Source organism: Rattus norvegicus, chromosome 8, assembly GCF_021556685.1.
Source record: "Rattus norvegicus strain SHRSP/BbbUtx chromosome 8, alternate assembly SHRSP_T2T, whole genome shotgun sequence".
NCBI classification, from domain to species: Eukaryota; Metazoa; Chordata; class Mammalia; order Rodentia; family Muridae; genus Rattus; species Rattus norvegicus.
In genome coordinates this window covers 123,855,001-123,873,355 of record NC_141541.1, presented here as the reverse complement: position 1 = coordinate 123,873,355, position 18,355 = coordinate 123,855,001, and the positions used below count along the sequence as shown (strand labels likewise).

The following is an 18,355-nucleotide window of genomic DNA, read 5'->3' as shown; positions in this document are numbered from 1 at the left end:
GTGGAGATCAGAAGACAATTGGTGATTTCTTTCCACTGGGTGAGTTCCAGGGATGGAATTCAGGCCCCTACACTAGGCTGCAATCTCCCTTACACGCTGAGCCTCATAAGCTCTTTTCCTTGTTGTTTTGCATTTGACTACAGTGTCTGACATGTTGCCTGTGTATGCTAGTTTTCAGTGAGCAAGGGACTGTGATTCAGTGTTTGTAGGATGAGCAAACATATGGACGGATGAAAGGATGAGCTCCCAAAGGATGGACAGATGGGTCCTACTCTCAGGGAACACCCATAGCACTCGGCAGGCAGAGCTTGGATCTCGGGGAGGGACACCATTTGTTGATTCCCAAAAGCCTTAACATTCTTCCAAGCTCTCCCACATCCCGCCAAGGCATAAACACTGACTGGGAACTATTTCTTGGTTGTCTTATCTGCTTGATTTGATTAGACTCTACCAGGTAGAGAGACTTACATAACCTTTAAATACAGGCAGGAAAGACAGAACAGTGTCTTCTTGTGGTAGGACTGCATATCCTCTCAGACACCTTACAAGGAGTTTCCCAGGTTGGTGCCACAGGTGATGGACACACCTGCAGATGGCTTTGCTGTGGTCCCTCAGATTTGGGATGTCTCAAAACTTCCGTCAGCCTTTCTTTGGACAACCTCCTGATAATTCTTTTTAACCTCATAAATTCCTTCCTAGCCACACACCTAGGATGAATTCCAAGTGATTCTTGGTTGGAAATTAAAAGGAACCAGTTCGTAAGCCCATTAAACAATCCAACTTAATCATTTTTATAACAGCATATATTAAAGTGTATAATGCTTAAATGCTAACACTCAACTTGTAGGAAGTGACTGTGTTCAAAGTACATCGTATGCCTGTATGAAATTCTCAAATAACTGACCAAAGGGTTGGTTATATTTACGTATACGTGTATACGAGTAAAATCGTAAGGAAAGCAGAGTCGACTGGTCGAGAAAACCGGAAATAGGTCGAGAAAACCGGAAATAGGTCGAGAAAACCGGAAATACTAGATTTTCACCGAAAACGCTAAACCTCGGCTGAGAACAGCTGGTGAGATTACATGGAGAAGCTGGTGAGCTCCCAGTTATCCCTGGGGAATGCAAAGGTGCCCCCCCTCACCCCCAGAAAGGGATAAGACAGGGAAAAGTGCAATACAGGGGACATTCGCAAAGCCACGCCCATCATGACGTACTTGGTATTTCTACATCAGTCCCTCCCCAAGCCACAGAATTCGCTGAGTGCCAAGTACGCACTAAGAAGTCTTTGCTGAAACACACTATACTCCAGGCTCAATAAATGAAAACGGCCTCAGTCAATTCAGAACAGACCCAGCCATATGCAGTACGCCCACCAATTAAGCCTAATTGAATTACGAATTAATAACGCGAAGATTCTGGGAAAGCCTCAACTATTTTAAAACGAAACAGAAAAGTTTCCAGATTGATCGAGTCAAAAAAAAAAAAAAAAAGAAAGAAAAGAAAAGAAAATCACAAGGGGAGCTAAAAATATTTTGTACTGAGTAAAATGAAGACAAAGCAACCCAGGATTTGGAGGATAGCATGAAGGCATGCTAGGAAGACATTTATCTATCGAGCCCTGTCGCCCTATCTGCAAAGAATCGGTTCTCAAATCAATTACCTCATCTTCTACCCAAAGAAACTGGCATAGTAAAAATGAATTTGATCCAAGGAAAACAGAAGAGGGAGGTAATAAAAGCAGGAGAGAGAAAAATACTAGAATAAATTAAGTTAACCAACTGGGAACATAAAATTGATAAAAAGTTTTAGCCGGAGTTTGATTAGGAAAAAATGACAGTATGTACAATTTGCTAATCTCTAGAATGAGAGATATAATCGCCATATAGATTCTGTAGGATGAAAAACCATTTAAATTAGCACACAGCGATAAAGTACAATAAACAACTTGATGACAATATATTCAACATTCGATTAAATGAGCAAATTCCACAAAAGATGTAAATTACCCAAACCCATTTAAGAACCAGATAATTTGGATGATAGCCCTGAATCTATTTTTAAAATTAAATTTGTCCTTAAAAACTTTCTCAGAAAACAAACGAAAAAAAAAAGCATAAGTTCTTCAAACATCGCAAAGCAAAAATAAATAATAGCAAGTGTACTGTACTTCCTCCGGAGGCTTGAGTATGGGAAGTTGCTCCTCTTATAAGACCATCGTTCATATTCCAATACCCAAGCAAGGGAAAACTACAAAGGAAAGTAAATACAGACATACCTTTGTGGTTGCTAATAAGCATTTATCATATTAAGGGGAACATAACGTACGTTGTGGCTACGTAGAAAAGAACCTATCCCTGCCCATACAGAAGGCTTCTGACCTTTGCTCTGTGCTCCTTGGGAGAGTGCTATTACTATGGCCTCAGAATGCTCTGCCTGAAAATAAATGTGTCTGTTTCTCTGGGCTCACTGGGCCATGACGGATGATATGATCTTGCCACTTGGGGTGGAGGCTTTCAGCTAAGTGACTGTGTATTGTGTGTGTGTGTGTGTGTGTGTGTGTGTGTGTGTGTGTGTGTGTGTGTTATATGACTAGGTAGAATGAGTCTTCGGAGACTCGGGGACCAAACTTGGCAGTGTGGAACATAGGCTAGGAGAAGGTTCCAGAGGTGACTCTGAACATCACTGCAGCTTTCCTAACTGGCGATAATCTATGAGTACTGTGACATTTTGTCATTGGGATACTAGTGCTTTCCAGGATGTCACTGTGAGAGAGCTCTGGGAGCTTGGAACTGGCCTAGACACCATGAAGGTGTGCCTCTGGTTGTTTCAACTTGCTTTTAAACTCTTTGTAAACGGCCCATAGCCATGAATATAAAGCCTGTCAGTGAGCCCCGTGAGCACATTACTGAACTTGAAGGGACTCTTGGAGACACACGGTCTTGCCATCAGAAGCAAAGGCAGACATTCTTGGGGACTATTTGCTAACATACAGTGACTAAGTGCGGTTAAGCCTGGGAAGGCAAGAGTGATTTGACACTCGAGTGTAATTCACCATCATTTCAAGTGTAGAAGGGAAATAAAAACACACATGTTCATTTCAATAGAGCAAGACATACCTGGGAAAACAAACAACATCCATTATTGAAAAATACCTACAGCAGACACGGAATACAAAAGGCATCCTTCAACTTGATAAAAGAGCTCTACGAAGAAACGTACAAGTGGCATCACTCACGACATTAAACAGTGAATGTTTTCATTCTCAGAGCAGGAATGAGGGCCGATGGCAGCTCTCGCCTACTTGGCTCATTGTGGTGTCAACGTGAGCCAGGGGGATGGGGGCAAGGAGAGCAAGGGAGGGGAAGAGGAGGAAGAATGAGCGAAACCTAGATTAGCAAGCACAGAACTGAAATTGTCTTTGTGTTGCAAACCGTCTTGACCGCTAAAATAGGAAACTTAAACATCTGTAACAATGCCGTGAGACCATGAGACACAGAGAGTGAACTTGGTGGGAGTCACAAAGCAGGTGAAAAGATGGAGAATCAATTGTAGTTATACATGTCAGCAAAAAATGACATTTAAGACGTGGTAAATGTGGCCTAGTGGTTAAGAGCACTGGCTGCTCTTCCCGAGGACTTGACTTCAAATCCCAGCAACCACATTAGGCTTATAGCTACAGCTCTGGGAGATCCAACACCCTCTCCTGGTTTCTGCAGACACCTACATGTTTGTACACACACACACCCACACACACACACCCCCACACACACGTGCACACACATACACATTTACATGTTTCTGTACACACACATACACACAGAAACTCACAAACACACACACAACACACACACAAACTCACAAACATACACACACATACACACATGTGCACATATACACACACATGTGCACATACACACATGCACACACACATGTGCACATACACACATGCACACACACATTTACATGTTTCTGTACACACACATACACACACAAACTCACATACACACACACACAACACACACACACAACACACACACAGTCTTTTTTTAAAAGCAAAATAATAAACCCCTATTTTGTCTTCATCAAAAACCCCATTGTTTTCATACTCAACAATTTCCCTAAGACAATTTTAGAGATACAATAACCAAATCACTTGGCATGCATTTCAGTCAGAGCAGAATGCTGCGTGCCTCCAATCCCAGCCCTTAGGAGGCCGAGTCTGGAGGAACAAGAATTCAAGGTCGGTCTTACATGTATAGGGAGTTCAGGGACTCTGGGAGACCCTGTCTCACCCAGAAAAATCAACCCAAAGACAATGCCACCAAGAAAAATGGCGTGCCTGTCTCTCAAAGCCCGTGGAAATAAAATAGTTCCAGCCACACTTTCTTCCATATGCCTTCTGCAGATTGACATGTCTACCAACCTTTCCAAGTGTTTCATTCGAACTCCTCAGCATGGCTATTAAATGTCTTAATTAGCTCATTTAAATTTCACAAGAGCATTGACCTTTATGTTTTTCAAGCATGATATTTTGTGTCATTCTGGGTGCTCATTCAATATTTATTAAACAACATAATTATGTCTAACTTACTAAAATTGGCACACACAATATTGTTGAAAGTTCACTTCGATACTGTTGCTATAAATAAATGGGTTTTACTTATATAGTCTAGGAACTGATCATTATTAGTCTGTGTTATTTGATATGCTCCATCTCAGGCTCCAGTAGATCACTGCATATTCTAATTAGATTGCTGTGTTTTGTTTATTTTGCCTTGGTTAACTCCTCTGCCCCCCAAAAGAAAAAAATAAACTTATCTCATTTTCTTGGATGAGAAGATAATTTTTATCAGTCCTGCATTGCCACAGTCACCAGAATTGACCCTTGTGCAATGAGATGCTCCTATCCACAGATAAAACTAGAAATACATGCCTATGGACACACATAGGAATATAGATACCCATGTGTGTACGGTGCCCTAACAAGGTCAGCAGACTTGGTGGAGTATGATAAAGTAAAGTTGATTTATTCACAGCTAAATATTGCCTCTTTCCCTTTCATTATCAAATGCTCTGACATACTTACTTACAGGATGGAGGAAGAGCTAAAATGTCAGATACTATGTGTCTTCCCTATTGCTGTGACAAAATACCATGACCAAGGCAACTTACACAAGAAAGCGTTTCACTTGGATTATGGTCTCAGAGGGTTATAGCCTCAGAGGGTTACAGTGTCAGAGGGTTACAGTGTCAGAGGAAAGACATTGTTGAAGGAACAACTGAGAGAACACATTTTTATCCTTAAGCAACAGTGTGAGTTTTTTGAAACCTCAAAGCCCACACCCAGTGACATTCTTTTTCCAATAAGGCCATATCTCCTAATCCTTCCCAAACAGTTCCACAATGCATCCAAACACATGAGGCTATAGGGGCTATTTTCATTCAAATCAGCACACTATGTACAAAAAGAAGACAGCCCGTTCAAATCATGTATCCAAATCACGTAGCATGTGTGGCTGATACCTATTGAATTGGTCATTTGGATTACAAAGTATTGAATTGATTTAGGGCTAAGTTTGGATTGCTTTAAATTTAAACTTGGTAAAGTGGAGAATGAGTTGGGCAGCCCTTTCTGTGGTTGCAAGAGAACCCTCATACCGTTACGGGACATGGATCTATAATGGCCTGACCTGGTGTCAGGGTTGATATGATTTTAGCAAAATGTGATGATTTGTTCCCTCATGCCCAAGAATATAAATGCTTTACATGAAATTTACATTTTTCTATTAATAGGATCTTTCCACAATCAGGTTTATCACCGGACACTCACATGTTTGAAGAAGGGTCACCCCAAAATAGCTTACTTGCCTAACCTGATTTGGACTGAATATTTTTTTCAACAAATATGTGATTTAACTGCTCTTCATATTTTTAATCCTGTTTGAGCATGCATTGACCTTCAGTGGTATGGACACCAACCTTCACTACTTAAAGCTCTTTATTCCCAGGACATAGAGTCTTTCTGGGTGTTTGTTTTGTTTTTCTGAAACCGTGACCGTTATTTACATCTTTTTCTCACCACATCTGCCATGTTTTGTTTTGGAAACATTGTCTTTTCTCACCACATCTCCATGTTTTGTTCTGGAAACACTGTCTTTCAGTTTCTCTTGAGTCCCTTCCTCTTGAAACCAGACACAGTTCACAGCTGTGGCCTCAGCTACCATAGAATCTGCTGTCCCTTAAAAAGCAATGTCTTGGGGCTGGGGATTTAGCTCAGTGGTAGAGCGCTTACCTAGGAAGCGCAAGGCCCCTGGGTTCGGTCCGAAAAAAAGAACCAAAAAAAAAAAAAAGCAATGTCTTTGCCCCATGTCTCCACGAACCAGCAAGGCTAAAGACCACACTCCCTCTATTTTCTCTTGCTGACTTGGGGTACAATGTATACTTGGACAAGAATTCTTTTTTTTTTTTATTAACTTGAGTATTTCTTATATACATTTCGAGTGCTATTCCCTTTCCCAGTTTCCAGGCAAACATCCCCCTAATCCCTCCCCCTCCCCTTCTTTATGGGTGTTCCCCTCCCCATCCTCCCCCCATTGCCGCCCTCCCCCCAACAATCTAGTTCACTGGGGGTTCAGTCTTAGCAGGGGACCCAGGGCTTCCCCTTCCACTGGTGCTCTTACTAGGATATTCATTGCTACCTATGAGGTCAGAGTCCAGGGTCAGTCCATGTATAGTCTTTAGGTAGTGGCTTAGTCCCTGGAAGCTCTGGTTGCTTGGCATTGTTGTTCATATGGGGTCTCGAGCCCCTTCAAGCTCTTCCAGTTCTTTCTCTGATTCCTTCAATGGGGGTCCCGTTCTCAGTTCAGTGGTTTGCTGCTGGCATTCGCCTCTGTATTTGCTGTATTCTGGCTGTGTCTCTCAGGAGCGATCTACATCCGGCTCCTGTCGGCCTGCACTTCTTTGCTTCATCTATATTGTCTAATTGGATGGCTGTATATGTGTGGGCCACATATGGGGCAGGCTCTGAATGGGTGTTCCTTCTGTGTCTGTTTTAATCTTTGCCTCTCTATTCCCTGCCACGGGTATTCTTATTCCCCTTTTAAAGAAGGAGTGAAGCATTCACATTTTGATCATCCGTCTTGAGTTTCATTTGTTCTAGGCATCTAGGGTAATTCAAGCATTTGGGCTAATAGCCACTTATCAATGAGTGCATACCATGTGTGTTTTTCTGCGATTGGGTTACCTCACTTAGGATGATATTTTCCAGTTCCAACCATTTGCCTACGAATTTCATAAAGTCATTGTTTTTGATAGCTGGGTAATATTCCATTGTGTAGACGTACCACATTTTCTGTATCCATTCCTCTGTTGAAGGGCATCTGGGTTCTTTCCTGGCTATTATAAATAAGGCTGCGATGAACAGTGGAGCACGTGTCTTTTTTATATGTTGGGGCATCTTGTGGGTATATGCCCAAGAGAGGTATAGTTGGATCCTCAGGCAGTTCAATGTCCAATTTTCTGAGAAACCTCCAGACTGATTTCCAGAATGGTTGTACCAGTCTGCAATCCCACCAACAATGGAGGAGTGTTCCTCTTTCTCCGCATCCTCGCCAGCATCTGCTGTCATCTGAGTTTTTGATCTTAGCCATTCTCACTGGTGTGAGGTGATATCTCAGGGTTGTTTTGATTTGCATTTCCCTTATGGACAAGAATTCTTAAGGTGCTCCCATCATCTAGAGCCCCCAAATCTAACTAGTGCATAAATTCTTCCAATTTGAGTTACAAACAACTTCTGAAATATCAAATTTTCCACATTTCTGATATTACTGATAGACAATTTCTCATCATTCTTGTCTAAATCATTGGAATTTGGAGTTCCTTTTATTTGTTTGTTTTTACATTGACCCTTTGTTTATGTGGGAGGAGGCTGCCTTCATGCCATGATGCATGGGAAGAGGTCAGAGGAGAACTTAGAGCTGAATTTCTCCTTTCACTATGTAGGCTCCAGGGATCACACCCAGGTCATGAGCCTTGGTGTTAGTTTCTTTACTGACTGCTTGGTATTCATTCTCACAGTGCTTACTCTAAGCCTCTTCACAAACTTCATCCAAAGTAAGACACAGCATAAGTTGGCTAACACATGGTCTTTGCCTGAACATAGTTTTAGTGGGTAAATGTCTAACGCCAAGGTAGTGCTTCTAACCACTTAGTGTAGCATAAAAAGCCTCCTGTCCCTCTGTTTCTATATTTCCACGGCTACCCCACCAAGAATGTGTACAGATTATACATGTATGTACACACATATACACACATGCACATGTATAAACACATATGCACACATGCACACACATTCACATGCATGCATGCACGCATGCATACAGATGTGTGCACATGCACACACTTTACCACACACACAATGCACACTTACACACACACATACTTTACTATGCAGGCATATACACACACTCACACACATGCACACATGCACACACACTCACATGTATGCATGCATGAATACATACACATGCACATGCACACACTTTGCCACACACATGCATACACATGCACATACCTTACCATACATGCACACACACTCACACTCATGCACACACATGTACACCCACATACTCGCACACTTTGCCATACTTTATTGAATGACTTCTCCCCCTGCAGCATTTTCCTTGGCTGTTTCTTGTCCTTGTATTTTGAGTGAGTCATCCACATGCATCTGTTTATAATGACCCTTTCCCATTTTTACTGATCCTTTTGGAGTCCTCCTACAACCAGTAAGTCATTTCCTCCTTGCCATCACAGCATCTGCTGGATGTTATATTATGACATGTGCGTTACATTTATAATAGCCTTAAAATAAATTTCCTTTTCTTACTCATGCCTAGTGACATCATGGGATCTTGTGAATGGGTGATTATATCTCCAAAGGATAAGTAAGGAAGACCAGAAGCTGTGTGCGTTTTTAACACCTTGTTTAATAATTGCACCTAATACCTGAGATGATGTCTGGGCAGGATTACAGACACACAAGGTGAGTGTGATCATGTTTGATTTAGATAGATTAGAAGCCATTTTGTTAACTGTGTATCATTAAGCCAGACTTCTAATACTTTGTACCCTACATCATTTATAAAAGGTAGCTCATAATACTCACCCTTGTTAACTAAGATATAAGCTAAATCACTGTAAACTCTATGGTCAAATAAGACTTAGAGACAGCATAGCTCTATTTATGGACTGTCTTAGGTTTTATATTGCTGTGATAAAACACAATGACTAAAAACAACTTGGGGAGAAATGGGTTTATTTCAGTTTACAACTCTCAGGGTACATTTCATCACTGAGGTAAGTCAGAGCAGGACATCAAAGTAGGAACCTAGAGGTAGGCACTGAAGCAGAAACCATGGAGGAACACTGCTTACTGGCTTGCTCCTCATGGCTTTCTCAGGCTGCTCTCAAATACAAGCTAAGACCACCAGAGCAGGGGTGCACTGTCCTCAGCCTGGTGGACATTCCCATATCAATCTTAATCAAGAAAAAGTGCACAGACTTGCTGGTAGACCAGTGTAATGAGGTACCTTCTCACTGGAGGTTCTTTCGGGAGACGCTGGCTTGGGTCAAGATGACAAAAAGCTAACAGGACACTGACTGTGTATAACTTGAAGTGAACAGTCTTACCAACCTCTCTCCAAAGATTCATGGCCATATGCAAATTCCTTCCGACCTTTCATTCTGTCATTATGTTGAATGCGTTCACCTTCTCCCCAAGGGTTTCTGTCAAGTTGATCAAAATGCGAAGCAAGCAGTTGAGATAAGCCATGCCAGGTTCCTGTGTGGCATGTCAACCCTTCAGAAGAAACTAACTCTTTGAACAGAGTTTATGTTTGGCAAGACTTTACCGCTGGGGGACACAGGAGAGAGATGCTGTGGACAACTTGGGCCTAAGAACACAGGTAAGAGTTTAGAAGGGACATGTATGGCATCGTTTAAGACAGTGCTTGTCACTTAGCGATCACTATAAATAAGAGATAGAGAGAGGTTAGGAACATGTCTTGGGGGTGCACTGAGTAAGTAGGAAAACAATATGGACTCTAGTAAGCCTTGTCTGTGCCTAGAGGAAGCTGCACAGTTACTGGAATCAGGAAGTAAGAAAGCCACCCCCATGGCTGGCACTAGAGTGGAATTCCTCTTAGTGAATGGGTCTCCTGTGTCCCTTAATAGCTTCTAAATGTCAATGAGGTTCATAGAAATTCAGGGTTCCTCCCCTCCCAATTGTCCTGAGAGTTACTTGGGCTGTAGTTTGTGTCTCGACTATATTCCCCAGAAGACGCCCCTGAAGGGCTGGGCTAAAGAATGGTCTACTTTTATTTAGTGCAGCATTTCTCAACCTGTGGGTTGTGACCCCTTGGGGGCTGAAAGGCCCTTTCACAGGGTCACCTACAACAGAGATATTTGTGTTAATATTCATAACAGTAGCAAAATTACAGCTACAGCGTAGCAATGAAAATAATTTCATGGTGGGGGTACTAAAGTGTCACAGCATTAGGAAGGTCGAGACTTGCTCCTCTAGAGGAAAGAAGAGGGCTTTGGCTATGTTTGTGCTGAGGGAATTTCACTCCTCTGTACAGCAGAGTAGTTCCTAGGCTGATCTCAACACTGAATCATTTTAACCCGATTCACTAAAAAGCTGTGTTAAACTGCTATTTTATGTGTGTGAGTATTTTGTCTGCATGCATGTATATGAACCGTGAGTGTGTCTGCTGCCATGGAAGTCAGAAGAGATACCCTAAGACCAGAAATGCAGATGGCTGTGAGTGGCCAAAGGGTGGTGGGAACTGAACCTGGGTCCTCTGTAAGGGCTGTTTGTGCTCTTAACAGCTGAGCTGTCTCTTTGACCCTACAACATATTTGAGTAGTTGTAGTTCAGTTTTTATTGTTTTTTTTTTCTTTGCATGCTTATACCAGCATAGCCCTGTGTGGTATATGAGAACAGCCATTATGAACTGCCTTTATTGTAAGCCCAACTTACTACATAGAGAGCAGGCCTTAAAAGAACATTCAGCAGTAGAGGAGCTGAGATGTCCCAATAAGTAAAGAGCTGGACTTACACTGAGAACTTGAGTTTGGACCTACAAACCCACATACAAAGTCACACATGATGGAGCCCTGAAATCCCAGCCCTGGGGACATAAAGACAGGAGAATCTCTGAGTCTCACTGGCCAGCCTGTCTAACCTCCTCAACCAGTTCAGGCCACACAGTCCCTGTCTCAACAACAAGACGGACTGTTTCTGCCATGATGGCCTCTACACATCATGACACTAAGGATGACAGAGATCTGATAGTGAGCCCTTCAGTTATAGTCCTCAGTCACAGTGAGCTACAGACTGACCTCAGTCACACAGTGAGCTACAGGCTGACCTCAGTCACACAGTGAGCTACAGGCAGACCTCAATCACAGTGAGCTACAGGCTGACCTCAGTCACACAGTGAGCTACAGGCTGACCTCAGTCACAGTGAGCTACAGGCTGACCTCAGTCACACAAGGAGACTTTGTCTCAAAAGATACAATAGTTGTATTGTAACAATCATTGAGGTGATTGAGTGTTCTCTTGAATAATTAGATCCCCTGGGGTCTGTTTCGGGACATGGATAAGGAAACACAGCATCAACTACTTTTATGGAAAATGACGATAAAGTATGGTATTAACTGTAATGATGGGGATATATGATAAAGGTGGCATTAAAGATATTCACAAGTCGAGCATGCCTGTCAGTCATCATCAAATGCTGGCCCACAGGGATCACAGGTGTAGCAGCTAATATATTTCGTCCTACAAAATGTTTCAAGTTTACTTATTCCACCCAGAGCTGGGTGACAACTACGAATGGAGAGAAGCTGGAGTTGGAATCTCAGGCCTGTAATTCCTAAAACAGTAGAGGCCAGGGCGGGAGGATTGTCTATTCGAGGCCTTCTGAGCAGCAAAGTGAGTTCAAGGTCAGCCTAAGCAACATAAGAAGCAGAGACAAGGACCCCCAGGGCAAGGTGGTGAGCTAGACTTGCTCCAAGTGTAAGCTCCAGCTTCAGCTATAGACGCTGCCCCAGAGAGTAGAGTGCAATTGAGAAAAATAACTGATGCCAACTTCAGGTTTACACACGAGTGTGCACACACAGACACATATTTCAGACACGTGTGACTACATACACATATCACATACATGCACATATACAGACATATGCAGAAATGAGAAAGGTGGGCCTGGCTTTGCAGCTCTGCCTGAAACTCACAGTCCTCCTGAGCATTGAGGTGTGCGCACCACCACACCTGGTCAGAATTTTCATTTGTAGGGAGATAGGGAATTGAGGAGCAGTTCATAGAAAGGAGCGGCATGAGCACATGGGTTAGCATTCTCCATGGTCAGCAGTCATCGAGATTAACTCCAAGTAGCCCAAGAGTGCAATGAAGCGAGGGGACAGAGCAGAGGGGGAACCTAATGTCTTGGGAAGGAAGGAACTGAAACCACTGATCTCAGGAGGCCGTCAGAGCTCTGCATAGAGAGGTGTCTGGGCCCATTGGAGTGGGGCAGGTTGTGATGCCACTGAGGCTGTGACATTGGAAACCTGTCTCTCAAAGGCTCTGACACCTGGACTGCAGGAGTACGGTGGGTGACCGTGCCGGTGTGGGGTTTTATCAACAGGTCACACGGCTAGAAGTATCTGGGAGGAGGGAATCTCCGTTGAGGGATTGCCTCCATCAGACTGGCCTGAGGCCATGTGATGCCTCCATCAGACTGGCCTGAGGCCATGTGGGGAGCATTCCTGATGGATGGGGGACCTGAGGACTCAGTCTGTTATGGGTGGTGTCACTACTGGGCTGGTGGCTTTCTAAAAAAGCAAGATGGGCAAGCCATGAGAGCAAACCAACCAGTGGCCTTCCTCCATGTTTCCTGCCTCTGTTCCTGCCCTGACTTTTTTTTTTTTTTTTTTTTTAGCAATGGACAGCTATCTAGATGTAAGCCAAAAAAAGCCGTTCCTTCCCAAGTTGCTGTGGTCAGTGTTTTGGCACAGCAACAGGAAATCACACTAGGACAATAACTCACTTAAATTCTCACTGTCACCTTTGCCTGGGAAATCTGTTACATTTCCAGCCTTCTCTTGTTTCCAGCTGTGGATCTGTGTCCCATTTTGTGGAAGAGGTGAGCTGTTTTCATTGGAGACGAGGCAGGTTGAGGAAGAACTAGAGGAGGCACCAAGAGAAACAAGAAGCCCAGGGAGTAACCAAAGGAGTGGCCGTGTTTCTCTTGAAATGACTGCAGTGAGGTGTGGCTGTGAATTCAACTAAGAAGGTGGGTGGGATCGACCAGATGTTTCCCAAAGTGCTTTGGGAAAGTGAAGCCCTGGGGAAGGGCTTAGGAAAGGCCACCAGGGACCACTAACTGTGACGATGACTGATTGGCTTGATAATCATCTTCCAGTAGCACAGATGTTTCCACTGATAGGAAAACTAAAGGCCATGTGCCTAATCATGTCACCATGAGCTAGGCTGGAAATAGTGCACTGTGCTGTTGACAGCCTCTATTGTGGTCGCCAGCTTCCCTAAGGGACAGCTGCCAACATCACCGTTCCCTGGGATCCTGGAACCTCAGCATTAAACGTCGCCAGCCTTGTGTTCTTTGTATTTAAATATTTATTTATTTCTATTTTATGTGTATGAGTGTCTTGCCTGTGAGTGTGTACCCTCAACACATGTAGGCAGTGCCTGGAGAGGACAGAGGAGTCTTGAATCCCCGGGAAATGGAGACCCAGGTGACTTTGAGCTGCCATGGGGGTGCTGGGAATTGAACCTGGGTCCACTGCAAGAGCAGCCTGTGCTCTTAACCACTAATGGATCTGCCCAGCCCCTACACATTTTTTATTCTTGTTGAAATCCCACACCAGGGAAATGCGTCAGGCCTCCTGATGACAAGAGGGTTACAATCAAATTTCACTGATTGTTTGAGCTGGAAGAATAGCCTTGTGCTTTCAAGCTTGGTGAGGACACAGTGGCCCTTGTGATGAGGATGTCATGCATGGAGCCTGCCTGGCAGGATCAAGAGGCACAGCTTAGAACTGTTTAACATTTTAAATTTTATTTTTCCTTTATGTGCATTGGTGTAAAGGTGTCAGATCCCCTGGAGCTAGAGTTACAGACAGCCATAAGCTGCCGTGAGGTACTTGGAATTGAAGCTGGGACTTCAGGAAGAACAGCCAGTGCTCCTAACTGCTGAGCCATCTCTCCAGCCCAGAAATCCTATATTTTCTAAAGTAGTCTAAATATCAGTGTGACATAAAAAGGTCTGTGACAAAGTCACAACAAACCCTAGTACTATCAGTACTGTATTTGGCTACCTAAATCCAAAATTTAAGAAACTTCCACTTATCAGTCAGAGCTTAGTAGAAATTAGATATGATTTTCTTAGCAATCAAATTAGCAAACGTAGCTGAATTCTGTGCAGAAGCCTCATGGTGAGAGGATGTGTCCTGATTGGCTCCTGAGGCAGGCAGATGAGGAGCTGTGTGTGGTAGACTATTATCTGTTGTCCTGTACTAAACAGGCAAGGGAGCTCCATCCTTTCTCCTCAATCACAGGCTAAGAAGTGGAGAAGGGTCCGTGTCCTTCTTCCTTCCTGCACTGGTTAGTTTTAACTGACGCAATTTAGAATCACCTGGAAGAGAGTTTTAAAGAAGAATTATCTTTATCAGTTTGGCCTGTGGGGATATCTATGGGAGGTTGTCTTTGTTTTATATTGATGTAGAAATATCTAGCCCACTGTGGGTGGTACCATCCCCTAGGTAGGGGGTCCTGAACTATATAATACAGAAGAAAACTAGATGAAAGTCATGTATTTCTCCCTGCTCTTGACCATGGATGTGAAATGACTAGTTGTTTTGTATCCCTGCCTTCCTCTCAGTGATGGACTATCACCTGGAATTGTAGTCCATATGAACCCCCTTTTCTCTACGTTCCTTTCTGTTAGGCTAGTTTATCACAACAGAAGTGAAACCAGAACACACCGCTCTTTTCAGAGTCCACCCCTGCCCTGTGTGGGAACTCGGTGTTCTGGCACGTGACACTGGGTAGAAACTCCACAAAGCCTTGGTGTATTCTGTGCCCTGGTACATCGCTTTGTGTCACAGGGATATTTACAGAAAAGGTTTTGTTTGTGGCTTCCTCTCTTTAACCTTTATTTACTTGAACCTTTAAAAATCTCACTCTGACCTTGTCTCCCAACTCAATTAATGGTGCCACTTGAGCAAGGAAAAAATAAAAGCAGACAAAAATAGGTCATTTTGTGCCTTAAAATTATCACGTACAAGAGCCCAATAACAGCCTCTTGACGGAGCAAAGCAACTTGACAGAGGGCAAGCAGTTCACTCTTTCCATTGGTTTTAAATTAAAAAAAAAGCAAAATAAACAAAACCAGGCTTGGCGTTTAGTAAGAGTACAATAAGCATTTAATGAATAAATCAAGGTGCAGAAGAAAACAGTCGATGTGACAGTCTCTGCTAGCCACTGCTTATTTTAGTGACAGCTACACCCAATATTTGTCATATAGGAAGGAATTCATTAGGATAAGTGAATTGAATTTAACACTCAAAGCTGCTTTAAATTGCAAGGTTCAATAATTTTAATAAAAATGGATAAACTTGGGAGCCAGGAAGGATTTGATGCTGTGTTCAGAAAGTGGCTACGGTAATGCCAGCTGTAAGATAATTGAATTTCAACCTACCAGTGTGGTGGCTCATCCCTATAATCCCAGCGGAGGCAGGAGGATTAGCGCAGGTATGGAGCACACAGGCTTTCACCGTGAGTTCTAAGTCAGCTTGGGCTAAAGCACATATCCTTCCTCAAAAAAATCTTTTATAGGAACAAGATACTCTTTTGTTAATGTGTAATGATTTCTGTGAAGTAAGTGTGCTTATTTCATAATTTAAAGTAAGTAAGTCTGAAAACCAAACTGTAAATACCTCTCAACAGAACTATCATGAAGTTGCGTTTAGCTAGCAAGAGCTTCTCGAGGCCTGCAGATTGAGGAATCTGCTTCAAAGTATAGGTCCTTTGGTCACTAGGAAGTGAGAGTTAATGATGTCCCTGATTGGTGTGAAAAGGGACCAGGAGATAGAGGCTTGGGATGTAGCCACCCCATCTTATTCATCATCATCATCACCCCCATCATTATCACCCCTATCATCATCATCACCACCATCATCATCACCACTACCATCATCATGGCCACCACCACCATCATCACCACCATCATTACCATCATCATCATCACTATCATCATCATCATCATCATCACAATCACCATCACCATCATAATTACCATCCCCACCATCATCATCACCACCACCATCGTCATCATTGTCATCACCATCACCACTACCATCGTCATTACCACTGCCACTGCTACCATTGTCGTCATCATCATCTTCAGATGACATTTAAGAGGTTTGGCTTCAGGCTGGGTTGTATATCCTGTGTCATAGATGTAACTAACACAGGCTGCTTTAGTTGATCGAGAGCATGCACCCTGAGCATGGGGAGTCACTTCTGAGGGCTGAGAGGTTCCTGTTGCTAAGTGCTTCATCTTGGAGGCTGCAGAGGACCTGGGTTCAATTTCCAGCACCAAGATAGTGGTCACAACCATCTGTAACTCAGTTCCGGGGGATCACATGCCTCTGTGGGCACCAGGCCTACACATAAACTACAGATGAACATGTGGGCAAACTTGTACATGTGAAAATATATAAATAAATTATATTATACATTTATTTATATTATTATATTATATCATAATTAATTAATATAAACAATACATTATGCTATAATATACAATTAATATAATATAAATTATATAATAATATGATGTAATTGATATAATATAATCAATATAATATTAATATATAAATATAATAATATGTGTGTATACAGTGCATATAGTGTGTATGTGTATATATGTGTGTGTATGTGTGTGTACATGTGTTATGTGTGTATGTATGTATGTGTGTGTATGTGTCTATGTGTATGTCTGTATGTGTGTGTATGTATGTGTGTATGTGAATGTGTGTGTGTCTGTGTCTCTGTGTGTGAGTATGTGTCTGTGTGTGTGCCTGTGTGTGTATATGTATGTGTACATGTGTATGTGAGTGTGAGTATATCTGTGTGTGTATACGTGTGTGTATACGTGTGTGTGTGTGTGTGTGTGTGTGTGTGTCTGTGTGTGTGTTTAACAGTCCTGCTTGATAAACTGAAACTCTTTGTTAACCAGAATCATGGCATGCTGAAAAACTCCTACATTTTGGCCTAACTATGACAACTCCAAAAACTGTAATCATTTTGTTTTTAGGAGTAAGATAACCTATGTCTCTGGGGTGCTCCCCTTCCCTGCTCCTCTGACCCCAAGTAATGTCTGGCCAGGGAAGATGTTCTTTCATCATCTGCCGCTCTTTAACTGGCTGCTACTGGCTATCCCCTGTATTGGCCACTTCCAGGCCCAAAAGGCAGCTTTTAAATCTCCTTCTTGTCCTCTGTCCTCTAAAACCTGTAAGAAGGGAGTCTCATCTGGTCACGTGGGCCTGAATTCTCCTTCATCCTGCTGTCTGCTGGTCTGCAGATCCCAAACCGCAAACCATTCACTTTTCAAGCCACAAACTGTGCTTTGGGCTGAGTCGAGGTCCCTAAAGCTCTAGGGAATTTCTCAGGCCATGGAGGGTTACAGAAGGAAGCTGTGTCTTCTTACATGAACCTCAAAATGCTAAAACAATAGCAAAAACCCAAATGTGGGTGGTGTTTGTGTGTTCCTGTCCCTGATACCTATGGATGAACAGGTAAACTTGGGAAAAACAGTTCTCTGTAACAGGTGACAAACAGACAGCTTGAATGAGAAATGGACCCTCTCTCAGGGTTTGAATATTGTGGTACTGCTTAGAGAAGTTTAAGGGGTGTGGCCTTGCTGGAGGAAGCACATTTTGCGAGCCAATAGGCTCACTCTACTTCACTCTCCTCTCTCTGCCTCTCAGCTTCCTGCTCCTGCTGCCATACCTCCCGGCCGCCATGATGGATTTAGCTCCCTCTGGAACCATAACCCAGAATAAACTCTTCTTGCTCTTAAGTTGCCCCTGACTGTGGTGTTTTATCACAGCAACAGAAAAGTAACTAATGCTTTGCAAACGACACTAAGTCGCCATCCTTCCCCTCACCCGCACCAATTCCTGAATCGCTTGTACTAACTGCTTCTCTTATATCTCTAGAAAAACAATAATTGGTGTAGGACTTTGTTCCGATAGACAGCTTTTGT

The 18,355-nt window shown here is 42.9% G+C and overlaps 1 long non-coding RNA gene across 2 annotated transcripts in view; it reads left to right on the top strand.

The window, feature by feature from the left end:
- Nucleotides 1–1,028: 1,028 nt before the first annotated feature.
- LOC120094286 (uncharacterized) overlaps nt 1,029–18,355 on the top strand; it is a 50,109-nt gene continuing 32,782 nt past the window's right edge. The window contains exons 1-3 of one of the 2 annotated variants that reach the window (XR_015628094.1): nt 1,029–1,096; nt 8,900–9,045; nt 9,784–9,967. This is a non-coding gene — a long non-coding RNA (uncharacterized LOC120094286). Of the gene's footprint in view, nt 1,097–8,899; nt 9,046–9,783; nt 9,968–12,596; nt 12,677–13,179; nt 13,361–18,355 lie in introns of those variants that run through there. The other variant, XR_015628095.1, reaches the window with a different exon arrangement.